Source organism: Schistocerca serialis, chromosome 2, assembly GCF_023864345.2.
Source record: "Schistocerca serialis cubense isolate TAMUIC-IGC-003099 chromosome 2, iqSchSeri2.2, whole genome shotgun sequence".
NCBI classification, from domain to species: Eukaryota; Metazoa; Arthropoda; class Insecta; order Orthoptera; family Acrididae; genus Schistocerca; species Schistocerca serialis.
The window spans coordinates 680109609-680132695 of record NC_064639.1 but is presented as its reverse complement, the minus strand read 5'-3'; positions in this window follow the sequence as shown (position 1 = coordinate 680132695).

Below are 23087 nucleotides of genomic sequence, written 5' to 3'. Positions count from 1 at the left end.
CCTGGAAAATGGCAACTGTAGAATTTAACTATAAAAATAAATGAATATTTAATCCAGTATAATATTTCAGCTGAATATTTATTACGATCTCAAAGTAAATAAAAGCATTTTGACAAATCTGAAATAAGTTAACATACTTACAATAATTAAATGAATCATGCTTAACAAGCTACTTGCTTTTCTATCCAAATACACACAAAGTATTGACTCCCTATGCCAATACAGGGTGTTACAAAAAGGTACGGCCAAACTTTCAGGAAACATTCCTCACACACAAAGAAAGAAAATATGTTATGTGGACATGTGTCTGGAAACGCTTACTTTCCATGTTAGAGCTCATTTAATTACTTCTCTTCAAATCACATTAATCATGGAATGGAAACGCACAGCAACAGAACGCACCAGCGTGACTTCAAACACTTTGTTACAGGAAATGTTCAAAATGTCCTCCGTTAGCGAGGATACATGCATCCACCCTCCGTTGTATGGAATCCCTGATGCGCTGATGCAGCCCTGGAGAATGGCATATTGTATCACAGCCGTCCACAATACGAGCACGAAGAGTCTCTACATTTGGTACCGGGGTTGCGTAGACAAGAACTTTCAAATGCCCCCATAAATGAAAATCGAGAGGGTTGAGGTCAGGAGAGCATGGAGGCCATGGAATTGGTCCACCTCTACCAATCCATCGGTCATCGAATCTGTTGTTGAGAAGCGTATGAACACTTCAACTGAAATGTGCAGGAGCTCCATCGTGCATGAACCACATGTTGTGTCGTACTTGTAAAGGCACATGTTCTAGCAGCACAGGTAGAGTATCCCGTATGAAATCATGATAACATGCTCCATTGAGTGTAGGTGGAAGAACATGGGGCCCAATCAAGACATCACTAACAATGCCTGGCCAAACGTTCACAGAAAATCTGTGTTGATGACGTGATTGCACAATTGCGTGCAGATTCTCGTCAGCACACACATGTTGATTGTGAAAATTTACAATTTGATCACGTTGGAATGAAGCCTCATCCATAAAGAGAACATTTGCACTGAAATGAGGATTGACACATTGTTGGATGAACCATTCGCAGAAGTGTACCCGTGGAGGCAATCATCTGCTGATAGTGACTGCACACGCTGTACATGGTATGGAAACAACTGGTTCTCCCGTAGCACTCTCCATACAGTGACGTTGTCAACGTTATCTTGTACAGCAGCAACTTCTCTGACACTGACATTAGGGTTAACGTCAACTGCACGAAGAATTGCCTCGTCCATTGCAGGTGTCCTCATCGTTCTAGGTCTTCCCCAGTCGCGAGTCATAGGCTGGAATGTTCCCTGCTCCCTAAGACGCCGATCAATTGCTTCGAACGTCTTCCTGTCAGGACATCTTCATTCTGGAAATCTGTCTCGATACAAACGTGCCGCACCACGGCTATTGCCCAGTGCTAATCCATACATCAAATGGGCATCTGCCAACTTATTTGCGCGTGAGGAATGTTTCCTGAAAGTTTGGCCGTACCTTTTTGTAACACCCTGTATGTATATATTCCAAACAATCCTGAACAACCCTTGGCATTGCTTAGGATCATTTTTTGGTTAACAAACAATTAAAATCAACATATAAACACTGAAAATACATATATAAACGTATGTTTACTCCAGAACAGCAAGTACAATTCCGTGTTGGGTCATATTTGTGATACTATTTGAGTATAATTTCCCGAATACATAATTACAATAATGCATTTACATATCTCATTAATTACTTGAGGCTCCCTTCACGGAAATTGCTCCCTTCATTTACAGAGCTTCTACACATTGAAGTAAATGAAATCAAAAAGTTATTTTTTCAGTTATAATTTTTTCTAGACGAGTTACGTATTTTTTTATGCATGTGTAATTTCGAATTCATCTGAAGAGTGCAGGTTTTAAGTGAGTCTAACTGGGCTGTTATGTTTCAGAACAAACCACCTCCCATAGCATCAGTCCTATCCTTCCTAAACATTGTCCAATCCGAATTCCAAATTTCACTGCTATTTATGCGTGGTTTCAACCAGCTTTCGGTACTTAATACAATATTGGCATTATTACTATTTATTTCGGAGAGTAACTCAGGAATCTTGCTACAGATGCTTTGACAGTTTACTAACATGAGATTTAGCATATTTAAAACCTTTGGAATGACCTGTTTAGGCAAACTAACAATTTTACAGGTGGCACACCCACATCATTGTCATGAACTGGTAATTTTTCAGGCCAACAGATTGTTTTCTGTGGGGAAGAACCTAATCTAAAACGCCCCCATGTGCATGCCACAAGTACCGTGCTACCTATGTAGCTGCTTCCTGTGTGTAGTTTGAGTTAAAATTCATTAATGATTGTGAATTAACAACTGATTGCCTACTTTCCCCCATTTCTGTCTCTTAAGTACCTCTCTGCCTCCCACTAAGAATGACCTATACATAGTGTTTATTTATGGAACTCCAGTTATTTACAGAAAATGACACCAATTCTAATACTGTGGATCTAATCTGGATGTTAGCATGTCATCTGACCTAATTTAGAATAGGTACTTTCCACTTTTTGTTTCTTCCCCTCGTTGATGTGACATCCCAAACATCAGCATCTTATAATGGTAGATTTTTGTGGAGAAAATATATTCTCCATGTCTTTTTAGTGGTACTAATTTTGTGCAAGTGTAATATATAATCATATTATCCTGAAAAAAAACTCTGATGTAAGTTTTTTACCAATAAAAATTGCAGACTAAAACTGTACTCACTTTAAAAAAATCATCAGAATACTTGCAATAGAACAGTCGCTATGTTGTAGGTGAGCTCTGTACTTTTATCATATAGCAATAATATGTCCCCCCCCCCCTCCCCGCCCCCAAGAACCATGGACCTTGCAGTTGGTGGGGAGGCTTGCGTGCCTCAACGATACAGACAGCCGTACCTTAGGTGCAACCACAACGGAGGGGTATCTGTTGAGAGGCCAGACAAACGTGTGGTTCCTGAAGAGGGGCAGCAGCCTTTTCAGTAGTTGCAGGGGCAAGAGTCTGGATGATTGACTGATCTGGCCTTGTAAAACTAACCAAAACAGCCTTGCTGTGCTGGTACTGCGAACGGCTGAAAGCAAGGGGAAACTACAGCTGTAATTTTTCCCGAGGGCATGTAGCTTTACTGTACGATTAAATGATGATGGCGTCCTCTTGGGTAAAATATTCCAGAGGTAAAATAGTCCTCCATTTGGATCTCCAGGCGGGGACTACTCAGGAGGACGTCGTTATCAGGAGAAAGAAAACTGGCGTTCTACGGATTGGAGCATGGAATGTCAGATCCGTTAATCGAGCAGATAGGTTAGAAAATTTACAAAGGGAAATGGATAGGTTAAAGTTAGATATAGTAGGAATTAGTGAAGTTTGCTGGCAGGAGGAACAAGACTTTTGGTCAGGCGAATACAGGGTTATAAATACAAAATCAAATAGGGGTAATGCAGGAGTTGGTTTGATATTGAATAAAAAAATAGGAGTGCAGGTAAGCTACTACAAACAGCATAGTGAACGCATTATTGTGGCCAAGATAGACATGAAGCCCACGCTTACTACAGTAGTACAAGTTTATATGCAAACTAGCTCTGCAGATGATGAAGAAAGTGAAGAGATGTATGATGAAATAAAAGAAATTATTCAGATAGTGAAGGGAGACAAAAATTTAATAGTCATGGGTGACTGGAATTCGGTAGTAGGAAAAGGGAGAGAAGGAAACGTAGTACGTGAATATGGATTGGGGCTAAGAAATGAAAGAGAAAGCCGCCTGATAGAATTTTGCATAGAGCACAACTTAATCATAGCTAACACTTAGTCCAAGAATCATAAAAGAAGGTTGTATACGTGGAAGAAGCCTGGAGATACTGACAGGTTTCAGATAGATTATATAATGGTAAGACAGAGATTAAGGAACCAGGTTTTAAATTGTAAGACATTTCCAGGGGCAGATGTGGACTCTGACCACAATCTATTGGTTATGAGCTGTAGATTAAAACTGAAGAAACTGCAAAAAGGTGGGAATTTAAGAAGATGGGACCTGGATAAACTGACTAAACCAGAGGTTGTACAGAGTTTCAGGGAGAGCATAAGGGAACAATTGACAGGAATGGGGGAAAGAAATACAGTAGAAGAAGAATGGGTAGCTTTGAGAGATGAAGTAGTGAAGGCAGCAGAGGATCTAGTAGGTAAAAAGACGAGGGCTAGTAGGAATCCTTGGGTAACAGAAGGAATATTGAATTTAACTGATGAAAGGAGAAAATATAAAAATGCAGTAAATGAAGCAGGCATCAAAAATGAGATTGACAGGAAGTGCAAAATAGCTAAGCAGGGATGGCTAGAGGACAAATGTAAGGATGTAGAGGCTTATCTCGCTAGGGGTAAGATAGATACAGCCTACAGGAAAATTAAAGAGACCTTTGGAGACAAGAGAGCCACTTGGATGAATATCAAGTGCACAGATGGAAAACCAGTTCTAAGCAAAGAAGGGAAAGTAGAAATGTGGAAGGAGCATATAGAGTGTGTATACAAGGGCGGTGTACTTGGGGACAATATTTTGGAAATGGAAGATAATGTAGATGGAGATGAAATGGGAGATATGATACTGTGTGAAGAGTTTGACAGAGCACTGAAAGACCTAAGTCGAAACAAGACCCTGGGGGTAGACAACATTCCATTAAAACTACTGACAGCCTTGGGAGAACCAGTCCTGACAAAACTCTACCATCTGGTGAGCAAGATGTATGAGACACGCAAAATACCCTCAGACTTCAAGAAGAATTCCAATCCCAAAGAAAGCAGGTGTTAACAGATGTTAAAATTACCGAACTATCAGTTTAATAAGCCACAGCTGCAAAATACTAACGCGAATTCTTTACAGACGAATGGAAAAACTGGAAGCAGCCGACCTCGGGGAAGAACAGTTTGGATTCTGTAGAAATATTGGAACACGTGAGGCAATACTGACCCTACGACTTATCTTAGAAGCTAGATTAAGGAAAGGCAAACCTATATTTCTAACATTTGTAGACTTAGAGAAAGCCTTTGACAATGTTGACTGGAATACTCTCTTTCAAATTCTGAAGGTGGCAGGGGTAAAATACAGGGAGCGAAAGGCTATTTACAATTTGTACAGAAACCAGATGGCACTTACAATAGTCGAGCGGCATGAAAGGGAACCAGTCGTTGGGAAGGGAATGTGACAGGGTTGTAGCCTATCCCCGATGTTATTCAATCTGTATATTTAGCAAGCACTGAAGGGAACAAAAGAAAAATTTGGAGTAGGTATTAAAATCCATGGAGAAGAAATAAAAACTTTGAGGTTTGCCAATGACATTGTAATTCTGTCAGAGACAGTAAAGGACTTGGAAGAGCAGTTGAATGGAATGGACAGTGTCATGAAAGGAGGGTATAAGATGAACATCAACAAAAGCAAAATGAGGATAATGGAATGTAGTCGAATTAAGTTGGGTGATGCTGAGGGAATTAGATTAGGAAATCAGACACTTAAATTAGTAAAGGAGTTTTGCTATTTGGGAAGCAAAATAACTGATGATGGTCGAAGTAGAGTGGATATCAAATGTAGACTGGCAATGGCAAGGAAAGCATTTCTGGAGAAGAGAAATTTGTTAAAATCGAGTATAGATTTAAGTGTCAGGAAGCCATTTCTGAAAGTATTTGTAAGGAGTGTAGCCATGTATGGAAGTGAAACATGGATGATAAATAGTTTGGACAAGAAAAGAATAGAAGCTTTTGAAGTGTGTTGCTACAGAAGAATGCTGAAGATTAGATGGGTCGATCACATAACTAATGAGGAAGTATTGAATAGGATTGGGGAGAAGAGAAGTTTGTGCACAACTTGACTAGAAGAAGGGATCGGTTGGTAGGACATGTGTTGAGGCATCAAGGGATCACCAATTTAGTATTGGAAGGTAGCGTGGAGGGTAAAAATCGTAGAGGGAGAGCAAGAGATGAATACACTAAACAGATTCAGAAGGATGTAGGTTGTAGTAGGTACTGGGAGATGAAGAAGCTTGCACAGGATATAGTAGCGTGGAGAGCTGCATCAAACCAGTCTCAGGAATGAAAACCACAATTACAACAACAAGTACATGTTTCCTTCTGCATGTCTTTGATGACTATATTCAATGAGATATTGTGCAAAAAATTAAGATCCACAACTATGATGTAACCAATTTCATAGTAAAGTTAAGATGATGCATGCTAATTGACTATGTGGTGTTCAGGTAAGTTCTACCTCTCAGTGAAACTGAAGTAAGGTCACTGTATAGTTAATATTATTTCAAGAGTTCCTTATTTGTACTGCAGGTCACGGGAGACTTGCCATATGGGATGAGAGGTAAAGCTTTCCTTCTCATGCTGTATGGTAAGTCTCCCCTGACCTATTGTTCTGGGTAACTTTCCTGAAATCTGCCCCTTTTCCTAGACCTCTCCAGTCCTTTTCCTTAACCCTTCTTCCTTCCCATTCAACCCTTCTACCTGAAGAATGAGCCACTGGCTCCAAAAGCTTGCCAATCTCAAGTCTTTTATGTGTGTGTTCTGCCACTGCTTGATGAGTAGATTTTTTGTGGCTCTATAACTTTTTTTTCTTTCTTTCTTCCTTAAAAAAAATCTTTTCAGTCTCCACACCAAGGAGTGGAGGTGGCTGTTTGAGATCTGTCCCATTAAAGAGTCATGGTCCTATTTAACCAATTATCAATTATTGGATGAGCAGATAGTTGGGTGATTCCCGTTGCCCAGTTGTGAATAGATGGGATGGGGGAGGGGGGGCTTACAATTTCTCGCATTGATCTTACAGCCAAAGGAAACTTCCCGAAAACCTCGGTTATAACTGGGGTTTGTTATGAGTTAGTCTGCTAAAAACATCTGTGAGACAAGAGGTAACTGCTCTGTTGTTGTCAAATCATCCGCTAACATCCCATTATTCTAGTAAGATAGATAAGGATAGTGAAATAAAATATAATTCAAACTACTCAGGATAGTAAAAGATGAATTGTTCTACAGAAACTGAAATAAGAAGTAATATAATTACCAACTGAGGCCTTGTAGGCTTCACTCTATAAATTTCACACAGAGTGTGAACCACCTGACGTATTTAGTTTAAGATGCATATCTTTTGGCCATGTCTGTGTTATACAAACCTTTTTCTTTATCATTAGTTTTGTCTGTTAGAAATACTACTTTCAGTATGGAACACCCATCACTTTATAAAGACCTTCATGTGTGTGGAAAAACTTGTAAGTCTCTTGACTGATTTATGCAGGGAAACAAAACAACAGTGTCCTTACTCCACTGTTGCCCACACAAGCTCGTACCTTTCAGGAGTAGCAGGAGACCTTTACTACTTTTCTGTTTGCCACAATCTCTTCAAGAATTAATGATACGAATATTCTGGGATTTTTGGCCTCCAACACTTCAGATTGGAAAATTAAATGTGGTGTAATAACATATCTTCACTACATAGTCTGCTCTTAGCGTCTCATTTCTCTATACCTATATTAAGTATTTCTTAAAATTCAAATGGCCAGTCATCAGTCCTACCACAAGTTTAATCTGTCTTCTGTTCAAGACTGGGATTCAGAACTTCTCTTCAAACATGGCTTCAGCATCATTATCTTGCCAGGTCACTATTTTTGGGTCCTAGACCAATGCCTCCTGGTCCAGCTATTTACTTTTGTTCTTATGATTGCCTTCATGATGATTAGGAAAGGTTTCAGTCCAACAATCGAGGTCATCACACCTCTACTGGCCAGCCTATGAGCTTACTCATTGACACTGATTCCTGAGTGATCATGGTACCACAGCAGGTTTACCCTGTTGCTTTCTCCTAGCCTCACAAGTGTTTCGTAGCATTCTGCGACAATCTTTGATCTCATTTCACGGGCTGATAAAGAGTTCAGAGCTGTGTGGCTGTCTGAATGAATGTGGATGCCATGATCCTTGTAAAACCTACATAGACTCTTCTTAGCAACATTCTGATAGCAGCTATTTCTGGTTAGAATACAGTGGCCAGATTCCCTACAGAGAGTGCTCTCTCTAGTTTACAGTGTACCTCACATACCCTGGCATCAGTAAATCAGATTATACCTCCTGAGCAGTATCGATGTTCATTCTTTCACTACTCCCTGCTTCCAGTTAATACCTTGAAATTTTTATTCAAGCAACTGGAAGTTTTTGTATAGTCAGCTGGCACTTTTTTGACCATTTGCTCATTTACCACATTCACTGTTTTGGTACGGGATTCTGGATTTTGTAAAGGCTTCCAGTTTTTAACCTGTATGATCCTGCTGTTGCCTTCACTTTTACCCAGGGGTCTAATGGGGACATGTACAAGAGGGTCTCCATCCCAGTAGTGGATGTACAGCTAATTCTGCCTGTTATGGCTAAGCAGGCAAATTGTACACCTTGCCAAGCTCCTTAGCAGCTGCCTTCTACTATATTTTAACCCATCATATTGCAGCCCCATAACTTATCAAAGGTCGTATTGCAGCTCATTTTCTGGGGGTTTAAACCCCCGAAAGTGCACCTTTTGCTTTGGAACATACATTCTTCATGTGGGGGGGCGATGTGGTTACTCATTCAGAATTACCAATAGATGCTTTGCTGCCCTATCTACTGGTAGAGTTTTGTTGAAGAGCTTGTGATTCCAGTAAGTGTTCTGGATACATTTCCTTGTAAATGGTACAACAACAGTTTTCTCGGGACTGACCCTTAATCCTGTTTCCTGCACCAGGTTAGCACAGTATGGACAATGTGCCATTTTCTGATGATACCATAGCAAATTTGTGGAGTATTACTATGGCTAAATAATCTGTATATCCAAGACAAATATAACCTCTAGTATTTAATTCCTTGATGAGTTTCTTCACCACCAGGTACCACAGTCGGGGGGACAGGGTCTCTTCTTGTGGACACCCTCTGGTTGTATTGATCATCATTTTCTCATTCAATATGGTAGATTCTACCATTTATTTACCCAGAATAGTTTTAATCTACCTACATGTGGTAATGCCATGTATTTCTGCAGTTCTAACAATGGATTTGATGATCAGATTGCTAAAACTGCTTCAATATCCAGGAGAATGCAGAGACCAGTTTCATGGAAGTGCAGTGCTTGTGCCACCTTCCCAACAAATTAGTGAAATAATGTTTCACATGATTTGCCTGGTTGATCTGCTTGGTGGCTAATATGCAAGGAAACCTCATTTAACCTCCCTTCTTTAACATCCACATTAACCAATTTTTGTAATGTATTTAGGAGAAAGGATGACAGACTCTCTATCCTTAGCCATGGTATGATCAGTTCTTCATGGTGTCAGAGTAAAACAATCTTCACAGTCCCCCAAGTGTGAAGATAACACTATAGGCTAATATTTTTTCCCCTGATATTGCCTAGTTGTTGATGTCTGCCTTGTTAGTCCATGGTCCTTGAGCATGTAACCCCATAATTGGCATTTTCTTTTACTTCATTCCTAGTTTATTTGCATAATACATTGAAAAGGTTGTTTCAGAATGAGTTTTGTGAATTTAATGCTTGGTCTAATTATGTTTCTGTTTACATAATCTAATTGTTATGAATATGGTTGCCATTTTAAATTATTCTGATGTTTTATACTTTCTTATTTGTTAACAATATATTTGAATTCATTTGCTATCAACAGAATAATGTAAAATGGTGATTTTGAAGAAAAGTGTTATGTGAAGCAGGATATATGACCAATGTAGAATCATATCATAGGCCAAAAGATAAAGAACCAACAAAGAGTCAGGAGCGAGAAGAAGAGAATGGTGGTGATTAATGTACCATGTATGTACTGCTACACATGGTATTTGTGGCTGGTGGGAAATATTAGTATTTGGACAATGCTATATTTATGACCTCAGTGTATATCATGATTAAAGACCCAGTGATTTTACATGTCACATACCTTAATTGCTGGAACTGTGTTTTGACTCATTAAACATAGAACTTTGATATGCAGACTAATAAGCTATGTGCATACCATAAAGGTGTTGTTTTTGATTGTAGACAGCACAAACCATTCAGTGCATACTACAGACTATTGAATGAAACAGAAAATATGGTTACAGGTTTTCATGTCATATGTTGATGCGAAGAACTTTAACTGCAAATGTGTGATTTGCTGATCACCACATAACTGAAGTGACTGTTCTGTTTAAATAATGGACTAGTGATTTACAATACGATTCACTTGATTTATTTTTGTACTGCGGATGGATACGCTGTGAAAAGTGCAATGTCATGTGGATGGATACGCTGTGAAAAGTGCAATGTCATGATTGTATAATGTAAATCTGAAAACTGAGGCTAATGTGTGCAACAAACATTATGATGTCAGGTTTTGTAATGCATTAATGGAAGGAAGCAAACTGGAATTAATCTTGCAAACATTGAACATTCCTGTTAGATTCTTAATAGGTGTCCCCAATCAAGGAACTCATCCAGAAAATGCCAGTTATTGAATTACACACTCAAGGATCATGGGCTAACAAGGCAGAAACCGACAAGGCAGACATAAGCTAAGTGGAAACTCTTTTGAAGAAACATTGATTAAGAGACACTGTGAACTATATTGTTCTAGTCAGTGTCATAAAAGCTCAATGTGCATAAGCAAGAGTAACTTTTCATTGTGGTTAATTTTATGTAATTGTAAACTGTCATACTGCAATGCTGTTTTGATTTCTTTTCAATAATAACATTCAGAATAATAGTTAAAACCTGGTTTTGCCTGTTAACCTATTTCTTTCCATATTCATTATAATTTTGCAAACTCATTAACTTATGAGATAATGCATATTATTGCAAACAACTGCATGATTACATCATGGATTTGTTAATATTCTAGCGAGGATTTTATGATGTCTGTTGCATGTAGCTTTACCTTCCTCCTCCTCACAGAACAACTTACAGGATGATAGTTTCGCTTGCTTAATTGCAAGGTTATATTTGGGTAGAACTCTCATATATTTTGCCCATTGTGTCCACATTCATGCAGCATTAAAGATTCTTTTTTGCTTCCTCTGAAAATTTCAGGGTTTTTATCCACTCAGGTACCTTCCTGTTTGTGCACCTCTTGGTGATAGGACATTTTTCTAAGTATGAAGTCATAATGACAGACATCACTCAAGATTTACTGGATTCCTTCTTAAAGTTCTGGCTTCTGATAGGCATGAGTTTAGGACTTTCCCGTATGAGTCCTAGTCTGTTTTTCTGGAATTCCTACAAATTACTGTTTGTTTAGTACCCATTTCAATCTCAAACTTGATATATGTATGGTCAGATAAGAATGGAACTAACAACACATGCCATTGTTTGAAATAACCATCCATTAAGATGAGCCCAAAATTTATGCCATTACTTCTTCTCTTCTTATCTTCCTTGAGGTAGGACTCCTATGTCTATTCAGTCTCTCAAGGTTACTCTTGAGTAAATATTGGAGATGGTATTCACCTCTGCTATTGATGTCAGTGCGTCCTCACAGCAGATTGTGAGTATGTGGCAGTCATTACCACAGCCATGTACAGCAGCACAATAATTGCAGACGACACAGCCAAAAGGCTGACATTCATCCACACATGTCCCTACACAGAAGTACTGTCAGTCCAAAGCTCGGCAACAATGCAGTGCCCTCAGGCACACAGGCCACAAAGAGAGACAGCAATGCAAGCAAGCAGTCAATACTGCACAGACATCTACACCACCCTTTTTCAATCTTGTGAGCCACAGTCCACATGTGTAGAGCATGAGACATGCTCTCCACCATCACATATGCAAATGGGACAGCCAACACTCATTTGCTACGTTTCTCAATCCTGCAAATTAAATGGTATGTGTGAGATGGAAGACAATTCACACCCTCGGCCAGTTACACATCCATTGCCCTTCCATGACCATGAGACTGCACTGCATGCTTGATCATTGAGGAGCATGTACCCTCTGCAAGTGTGACCATTATGAGTTTGGCTGTGTGTGTGTTAATAAATGAGATGTTGCAATACCAGTGTATTCAAGTGTATTCAATTACCCTCACCTGTGTCTACAGCTTGGAATTACTGTTTGGGCACATCAGTAAGCCAGCTCACTGTATGAACAGTTTCAAAAGCAGTAAAAACCACTCTTTGCACGCTTCAGTGGTGACCATGTTGTGATCATTAGGAGGCAATAACACGTGTTTTCAGTCAGTGTGAGCGACCAGGAATAGTGAGTGGATTCTGTTTTGAATGTTTTTGTGCTCACCTGTAGTCATGCGCAGACACCATTTGGGCCTTGAACGTTTATTCCTTTTGTGTGTATTTTCCTTTTGCGTGTCTCGGTATTTTTAGTGTGTTCCCTTTTGTTTGAGAATGTAGTGGAATAGGACAATGAAGACTATGAAGCGTCTCCAAAGGCAACTAGAGGAGCTGTTGGCATGTAATCAGTTCCTGGAAAGTGAGCTGCAGGCATGGCCCACACATGTGGACTGTGCCCACTCGGAGACAATCCATGAAAATTCATACATGCAAAACAGTTCCACACCACTGCCTTCAACCGCTACTGGCACAGCAACCAGTGCCAGATGTGTGTTGGATAGGCTGTCCCCCTTTTGACCCCATGACCTGTTCATGTGGTTCAGCCAAGTGGAGGCGGTATGACCTGGCAAAATTTGGACATCTTGTGATCCAGCTGGATGGAAATTTTGTGGCCAAAACAGAGTACATAATAATGGCTCCACCGATGCAGTCCTCCTACTAGTGCCTTAAGGCAGAGTTGATATGCCAGATTCTTTTGTCCATGGAGCAAAGAGTACAGCAAATGCTACACCAAGAAAAATGCAGTGACTAGAGGCCGTTGCAGGTCCTGCATCACCTGTGGAGCATAGGCATGGTTCCAGATTTGCTGTTTCACACTATCTGGGCGACAGCAGCCACTCTCACAGTACCTCAGTGATGTCAGAGCAGGATCCAAGTTGTATCTGCTGGTATCATGCCCGTTTTGGAAATGAAGTGGCCAAGTGCCACTCCGTTTCTTGCACCCAAACACCAGATGTAACCGGACCTAAATCATCCAGCTAGAGCACTAAATCGAAGCCTGTGTTTGTGGCAGAATGGGGTGTGTGTGTGAGGTACATCGTAGACAAGGTGTTGGATTTATCAGTTTTTCCTAGAACCATTCCAAGAGATCGCAGGAATGCCAAAACACTGTGTCTCACAGTGCCCAACAGTTCTACGACAAAAATGTACAACACCCAACACTGGAATGTGGATCTTGGTTGCGCCACACATTCACGTTGAGGTTCACCATGGCTGATGCCAGTGAGCTGATCCCGGATGCAGATTTCCTTGTACACTATGAGATATCCCAAATGTCCAATTGATCGACTGTACGGCAAGTCTGAAGATAGCTGGGCAACAATGGCAGGCTGCCTTCTCAACCATTAAACCTGTGGCATGCTTTAGACTATTCACAGATTTTATAAACAAGTCCTGAAACTAACTCACCTGTCTGGTGCACCAAGTAACATCAAGCATTCAATGCTGCACCATATTATTACTTCTCTTGGTATTCCCACCTCATTCCAACCATCTCGTCTCGCACCTGACAGAGTCACAATAGCAAAGTCCAAGTTCAAGGCAGGGTTGCAACAAAGTGTTGTATGATCATCAAGCAGCCAATGATTTTCTGCCTTGCATTTGATGTCCAAAAAGGACAATTCGTGGTGCCCACAAGTGAACTAGTGTGTGCTAAAGTCAAGGACGGTGCCAGACAGATATCCAGTGTCACATCTGCTGGACTTTGGCCACACCTTCGCAGGTGCAACTATATTTAGCAAGATTGACTACACAAAGCCATACACACATATCCCTGCGGCACCTGAGGACATAGAGAAAACCGCGTGCACCACATCTTTCAGGCTCTTATAGAGTGGTTTTATGATGCTCAGCCTTAGGAATGCTGCCCAGACTCAGCAGCATTTCCTGGATGGCATCTTGTGAGGTTTACCATGCTGCTTTGTATTCTTTGATGACTTCCTTGTGTTCTTGAAGACACCTAAGTTCCACCGCAGCCATCTAATGACCATTTTCCGGCACCTCAGTGAAGTCGGCATTATGATCAATCCATTGAAATGCGTATTCAAGGTCAGTGAGATTGAATTTCTCAGACAGCTAATCACCCCTACTGAATCCACACAGTATCTGCTGGACAAAGTAAAGGTGCTCATGAACATGCAAAACCCTCAAATTCACAGAGGCCTACGTCATTAACTCAGAATGGTTGACTTGTACCAATGGAATCTGCGTAATGCTGCCACAGTGCTTGAATCCCTGACTGTGGCATAACATGGCCACAATGCAAAAGGAAGGGCTCCCATTACCTGGATTGACAATATGGAGCACAGCTTTACTGAGTCTAAATGATGCCTCACCTAAGTGGTGCTGCTCACCCACCTAATACACGATGCAGAGTTGGCCATCATTGTGGATGCCAGCCAGGCTGGTGTTGGTGCGGTGCCTCAGCAATGCATTGATGGCAGCTTGTGGCAGTTATCAACATCACAATACTCTTGGAGTACGTATGTCAGTGAGCAGAAGGCTGTGTATCAGGAGTTGAAACACTTCTATCCATCAGTAGAAGCCCTCCACTTAAGTATCTTCACCAATGATAAACCAATAACACCCATTTTCTAGAACAACAACACAAACTGTTCACTGTGCCAGCTGCAGCAGTTGTGAGTTTGTGTCCCAGTTCACAACAGACATCCGCCACATTTCTGGTATGGAGAATGTCATCACTGACTCCTTGTTCCACAACTGTGGAGTCATCTCCATGCAGGTGAATTTTGAAGATGTCTCACAAGAACAGGTGGGTGAAAGAGAACCGGATGGCTTCTGACACAACACCTCCAGTGACCTACCTCTATAACTGCTGCCCATCCCTGGCTCCTCTCAAAAGTGTTGGTGTGACCTTATGACAGGTGCACATCGCTCGTTCATACTAGGTGACTGCCGGCACAGCACATTTGACTGTGGTCATGGGCTATCTCATACCAGTGCAAGCACCAAGGTATTGCTCATGGCTGCACGTTTCATCTGGCATGGACTCTGAAAAGACTGCTGTCAGTGGATACACACCTGCACAGCATACCAGTGAACCAAAGTCAGGAGACACCCATGCACCCATCAGCACCTTCTCTGATGTGATACACTGCTTCACACATGTCCATGCAGATACTGTATACCCATTTCCTCCATCCCAAGGCAAGCGCTACCTCCTTAAAATGGTGGATCGTTTCACCCACTGGCCGGAGATGATGCCTACGGTGGGCATCACTGCTGAGGTGGTTGCTACTGCCTTTGTTGACACCTGTGTGACATGCTTCAGCTGCCCCAGCCACATAACTACAGACCACAGATACCAGGTCGGTTTTACACTGTTCAAACTTGTCACCCGACTGCGTAGTGCACAGCTGCACCGCATGACAAGCTACCACCCAGCATCAGACAGCATGCAGCTCCATCAGACGCCAAAGGTGTCCCTGACTCGCCGTGGATAGAGGTGCTCCTGCTCACACTCCTTGGCCTGTGAGTGACCCAAAGGAAGAAATTGGCACCTCAACAGCAGAGTTTGTCTACAGACAGTCACTCTCCATCCTGGATAATTCAGGGAGGAAGTACCACCACCACATGACACTTCAGCCCTGCCATTAGCAGAATGCCTGTGCAGTCCAACCACACCCACTGACACAGTGTGGTACCAGCAAAGCCTTCATTGACACAGACCTACGGAACTGCCAGCATGTCATAATGTGCAAAGACATGGTACAGCCACCACTTTGGCCACCCTACTCAAGACTGCAGTGCATGATGACCCATGGTGGGAAGATGTAGGAGATCAAATAAAATGGGAAGGTGATTAAAGTTTTGATCGACAGAGTCAATCTGGCTTATGTCTTGACAGAGCTGGCCACTGCACATTTCTTCAACCTGACGGAGGACTTGGCAATGGACAATGCAACTGGCCAGGCAGAACCCATCCCATCAGATGCCAGTGACTCACTCCCGCCACCAGCTATCACCAACCTGCCATGTGTACTCAGTCTACCCTCACCCCACCCAGACAGATGTCCGTACTGCACCCACACAGGTGCACTGGCCAGCCCCACCACAGAGACCAGTGGACTACATCAAGTGCGCCGGCAGCTGTGCCGGGTGCAAGTCTTTCGATTTGATGCCATTTCAGTGACTTGTGCACTGAGGAGGATGAAATGGTGATGATTAGGACAACACAACACACAGTCCCTGAGGGGAGAAAATCTCCAACCCAGCTGGGAATTGAACCCAGGCCCTTAGGATTGACGTTCTGTCGCACTGAGCACTCAGCTACCAGGGACAGACTATATATTGCTGTTAATAAATGAGTTGTTGTGATACCATGTGTATTCAGTTACTGTCACCTGTGCCTACTGCTTGGACTTAGTGTGTGGACATGGCAGGAAGCCTGCTCACAGCATGACAGTTTTGAAATTGGTAAAAACTACTTGTTGCACGCTTCAAGCACAACCAACCAACATTTATTCACTCAGCTGTGAACAGCTGTGTACCAGTCCCCTCATTTCCTGGGAAGGAAGATGTAGAAGTGGAGATACACATCACTTTACTGGTGTGATGTGTTACACCACTATATCTAGAATGACCACATAAGATACTTTATAAGTAACCTGATTAGTGTCGCCTGATCATCGATGTATGCGCTGCTCCTACATCAAATTTATTCCAATAACTAAACAACAGTTTGGTACTAATGTTATTTTGAATGATTTTGTTCATGTAGATGATGCCATAACTCTGGAATGAGAGGTTTGGAACATATTACCTGAAGTCGTATTTGAGCCACATCATGCCTCAACTACATTGAGATAATGCTCCCCTGTCCGTGGTTTTTAAGTGGTTTCCCTTCAGCTAGCAGAGGAATGCAGTAGAAAGAATATCTACAGCAAACAAATATTACCAAACCATTAGTTTAATAATTAATAGTTGCAAAATAATGATATAAATTATTTACAGAACAATAGAAAAACTGGTAGAAGCTGATTTCAATGAAAATCAGTTTTTACTCTGGGTAAATGTAGGAACATGCAAGGCAATACTGACCTTGTGACTTGTCTTAGAAGCTAGGCAAAGGAAAAGCAAACTAACATTTATAACTTTAGTAGATTTAGAGAAAGCTTTCAACAGTGTCAACTGAAATACACTTGTTGAAATTAGGGAGGAAGCAGGGATAGATACAGGGAGCAAAAGGTTATATACAACTTGTACAGAACCTAGACAGCAGCTAATAAAAGTTGAGGAACATGAAAGGAAAGCAGTGGTTCACAAAGAAGTGAGACAGTGTTGCAGCCTATGCCCAATGTTATTCAACCTGTGCATTGAGCAAGCATTAAAGGAGAATGAAGAAAAATCTGGAGATGGAACCGAAGTTCAGGGAGAAGACATAAATACGTTGAGATTTGCTGATGACATTTAAATTCTGTCAGAGACAGAAAATGAGTAGGAAGAGCAGAGAATGGAATGGACAGTGTTTGAAAGGTGAGTAGCAACTGTCCACTTGGGTGTGCTTTCAGCTTTGTGGTCCTAGAAATATTATTTTATTTTAATTTTGTGATGGCTTGCTAAGAGTGTAAAGTATAAAAACTTGCACATATATTACATTTGTCTGCAGAGCCATTTTCTGAAGCAGCTGTTATAATCAGTTATTTCTGATTTCTCAATATTAAGTTCACTTTAATTAAACTGCATTTTGCACCAGACATATTTTGTTTTTATTTATGAAATAAGTCCTGTTGTGATTCCAGAAATATGAGACCATACACATGTATATGGCAACATACTTCCAGAATTACCTCAGACAATATTCCATAAATAAAAGCAAAACATTTATCGTGAAAAATACTTTTTTAATTTCAGCAAGCTTAAGATGGAAAAATCAACAATAATTGACTATGATAGGTGCTGCAGAAGATGGTCATGCAAACAGACATATTACATGTGGAAGTACTTATACTTTACACAAACAGTTGTTGTTCTTGTTGCTGTCTTCAGTCCAAGACTGATTTGATTCAGTTCTCCATTCTAGTATATCCTGAGCAAGTCTTTTCATCTCCACATATTTACCACAACCTACATCAATTTAAACCTGCTTACTGTATCTATACTTTGGTCACCCTATACAATTTTTATCCTCCACACTTCCTTCTATTTCTAAGTTCATAGTTTCTTGATGACTTTGGATGTGTTACTTCTTTTAATCAAGTTGTGACGTAATTTTCGTTTTTTCTTCTGTTCAGTTCATTACCTCCTTATTTTTTGTTTGATCTACCCATCTAATCTTCAGTATTATCTTATAGCTTCAAATTTCAAAAACTTGTGAACTGTTCTTGCCAGAATTGCCTGTCATCCATGTTTCACTTCCATAAAAGTATACACTCCCATATGTTCAAGAAAGACTTCCTAACATGTAAATGTATATTAAATGTTAATAAATTCCTAATTTGCAGACATCTTTTCATTGCTTTTGCCAGTCTGCTTTTTGTATCATCCCTATTGCACCCACCATCAGTTATTTTGCTGCCAAAATAGCAAAACTCATCTACTGTTTTTTGTGTCTCATTTCACAATCTAATTTCCTCTGCATTGTCTGATTCAATTCGACTATATTTCATTACCATTATTTTACATTTATTGATGTTCATCTTATAACATCTTTTCAAGACAGTATCCATGTCATTTTGGTATCTTTGAGAGAATTACTATGCCAATGGCAAACTTTAATGTTTTTATTTCTTCTCCTCAAACTTTATTTCCCTTTCCAAATTTTTCTTGGTTTTCTTTACTGCTTTCTCAATGTACATATTGAATAACAGGGGGATAAGCTACAACTTGTTTCATTCTCTTCTCAACTATTACTTTCCTTACATGTTCTTTGACTGTAATAACTGCAGTCTGATTTCTGTACAAGTTTTCAATAACTTTCACTTCCTATATTTTATCCCTCCTACCTCTAAAATTTCCAGGAGCATAGTCCAGTCAACATTGTCAAAAGCTTTCTCTGAATATACAAATGGTATAAACACACATTTGCCTATCTGCAGACAATATTCTTGAATAGGTCATAAGGTCCAGAATGACTTGTGTGTCCCTATATTTCTCCAGAACCTAAATTGACCTTCCCCAAAGCCAGACTGTACCAGCTTTTCCATAATTATGTAAATAAATTGTGTCAATATTTTGCAAGTATGCTCTTTTAAACTGATGGCTGGTAGCATTCGTCTCTGTCGACACCTGAATTTATTGGAACTGGAGTTATCACATTCTTGCTGAAGTCTAAGGATATTTTGCCTATCTCATATACCTTGTACACCAGGTGGTTGGGTCTCCCAAGGATATCAGTAGTTCTGAGGGAAAGTTGTCTACTCCAGGGGACTTTCTTTGAGTTAGGTCTTTCAGTGCTCAATCAAATTCTTCTTCACTGCTTTTCCAATTATAACATTGATGTCATGTGTGTTCCTCTTATACAGAATCACTATATATTTCTTCCAGCTTTCAGCTTGCCCTTCTTTGCTTAGTACTGGCTTGTCATCTGAGCTCTTAATATTCATACAGTTGCTTCTCTTTTCTCCAAAAGTCTCCTATAAGTCCCATCTGTCTTTCCTCTAGTTATGCATGCTTCTACTGCCTTCCCTTTTTCCCTAGCAATTCCTACTAGCTAGTGTGTACTGTAAGTCAACCTTATTTTTAGACAATTGTATTCTCTTTCAGCTGAATCATTTGCTCTGTTTTTTATTTTCTCCTTTTGCAATTAAATTAAATATTTCCTCAGTTATGCAGAGATTTCTACTAGGTCTTCATTTTCTCCTACCTCCTTCCCCCTACCCCCCACTGCCTGTATGTGATCTTCTCCTGCTTTCCTTATTCCATCTTTCAGAGGTACCCATTTGTCTTCTGTAGTGTTTATTTCCACTGTTTTAGTCCCCTGTTGCCTAGTACTCCCTCTGAAACTCTCAACACCCTCTGCCTACTTCAGTTTATCCAGTCCAATCTCCATATTTTTCTACCTCTTTGCAGTTTCTTCAGTTTGCATCTGCAATTCATAACCGACAATCTATGGTCAGAGTCCACATCTGATTTTGGAGATGTCTTACAGTTCAAAATATAATTAGGAATTCTCTGTCATCCCATTATACTGGGTGTCCCTGGAGGATAGGCAAATATTCAGGGATATGACAGGAACAATCATTTGAAGCAAGGGAAGTCTAGTAAACATCGGCTCTGAAATGCACACCTTATGAGCTACAAGCACTTGTTCAGTATAAGAGATGTGTTTCACAGCAGCAAAGATCAACAAGTGCTCATTTTCACAGATGTGTACTTTAGAGTCCATGTTTACTGGACATTTTTTTTTTCTCCATACTACCACCCTCAAATTGTGAAAGCTAAGAACCTGCTGTTGGAGAGATTTGTTTTGCAGTATTGAAGATGAAGAAATGCTCATAGTTCTTAAGGAATGCATTTTAGAGCCCATATTTACTACTCTTCTTTGCTTTGAATGATAGTTTCTGTCATGTACCTGAATATTGACCATTCCTCCTGGAACACCCTGTATAATCGATTTTAAACCTTCCAATGTCTTCAGATATCTTCTATGTATACAGCATTCATTAATGTATCTCAAGACAAGTGTCAGCAGTGGTTAAATTACTTTCTGTGCAAACTTCAATCAGTCCCAGTCACCAATCACAGCTAAAGTTAAATCTCCCTTAACTATCTAAATAATTATTTTATCTCATCATAAATTCTTTCAGTCTCTTTATCATATGCATACCTTGTTGGCATATACACTGATAAGCCAACACATTATAACCACTGCCCACCGTGAGATTAGATGCCGCTTAGTAATGCTACGAGCATGTGACATGCTATGAAAATTATGTAAGCACAGCAGAGATGGGTGGGAATTACCCTCATGAGTATATGGGCTGCAAATTGGGAAATCCACTGAGATGAGCGACTTTGTCAAAGGGCAGATTATTATTATGCAAAGTCTGTGAATAAGTACCTCAAAAATGGTAAAGCTGCTCAAATGTTCATGTGCTGCTGTCATGAGCATCTGTCGAAAGAGGTAGAAGGGCAGTGAAACTACCACTAGGTGCTAAATAATTGGACATCCATGACTTTTCACAGAATGTGGGGTTTGGAGGTTTGTCTACTCTATAAAGTAGAATAGATGGTGATCTGTGGCATATCTCCTGAAAGAGCACAGTGCTGGTGCATTCACAAGTGTATCAGAGCACACCATTGTTGAACATAGTGCTCTACAGCACACCACCCCTAAGTGTTCACATGTTGAACCAAAGACATCAGCAGTTATGATTGCACTGGTCACAGGATGATTGGAATTCAACCATCAATCATTGGAAATGTGTCGGCTCTTTGGGAGGGATCGATACCGAGAAACTGTCACCTCACGCTCCGCCACCTACTGCTGAAACAGCAGAACAAGCGCTACAAGACCTAACAGGCACCATTCTGCAGGGAGCAGAAGAGGTATCTCCCCCCCCCCCCCCCCCCCCCACACACACACACACAAAGGAATGTGCCGCCCTTGCAAATACAGCTCATGGAACATTTGCTAGCTCAAATTCGGCACAAGAACCGAGTGTCAAAAGAGTGGAAAATCACCAGAAATCAGGCCACCAGGAGGCTGCTCAATCGTCTACAGAGAGAGCTGAAAGTAGCGCTCAATGAGCACAGAAACCAGCAATGGAAAAACTGCCTCACAGTTCTCAAAGTAGACGATCACACACTATGCCAAGCAACCAACCAATTCACAAAAAGACGCGCTAGGATGTTGCCAATGCGCAAGTGGGGTCTGGCCTACAGTCATGCTGAAAAGTCCAACACCCTTGCAGACTCCATCGAAAAGCAGTTTCAAGTGGCAGAACCCCAGGATGGAGAACATGAAGAGGTAGTCCGCCATCCACTGACTGTCTTCCTCAATGCTGAGGAGGAACCACAGGTCGAATCCACACTTTTTGCCCCTGAAGACATGACAAAAGTAATTAGGTCTCTCCACACAAAAAAGGCGCCAGGACATGACAGTGTCACCAATCATCTAGTTAAAAACCTCCCACCCTTGGCGATCATACACCTCGCGAACGTCTTCAATGAGATTACTCGTTCCTGCGAGTTCCCAACTTGCTGGAAACACGTGGAAGTGGTCGCAATACACAATCCAGGGAAAGACCCTCTATTCCCACAGCACTACAGGCTGATTAGGCTCTTGCCAACTCTCAGCAAGATCTATGAGTGCCTCCTGCTATTATCCATACAGGAACATATTACCAGAGAGCAACTTCTGCCAGATTTCCAATTCAGATTCCGGCAGAACCACTCTACCCACAGTAGATCATGAGAGTGGTTGAAGCAGCCACAGAGGACTTCAACCACAGAGGCTACTATGGGATGGTGCTACTAGACGTAGTTAGAGCCTTTGACTCGGTATGGCATAGAGGACTACTCTACATGTTGCACACACAAGGGTTCCCCAGGAGCATAGTTAAGCAGATCAAAAGCTATCTCATGGATAGAACTTTCTCTGTTAAAGTAGAAATTGCATCCTCCACCAAAAGGCGTATTCGTGCTGGGGTGCCACAAGGATCAGTCCTGGGGGCCCGTTTTGTACAGTCTGCGCACCGCGGACACACCAATGGCCCTCCTAGTGCACACCACACAGTACGCAGATGACACAGCCTTCTACACATGGAATGCAAACAAGTATCTGGCAATCCATAGTCTACAAAGGGTTTTAGATGGCACAGAAACTTGGGCCCCTTTGCTGGTGCATCATCATCAACTCTGACAAGACGCAGACTATGGTGATAACCCAGAGGCTCGGACCTCCTCAGTACACCCTACACCCCCCCCCCCCCCCCCAAAATCCCGTCCACCTTCACCTAAACGGAACCCA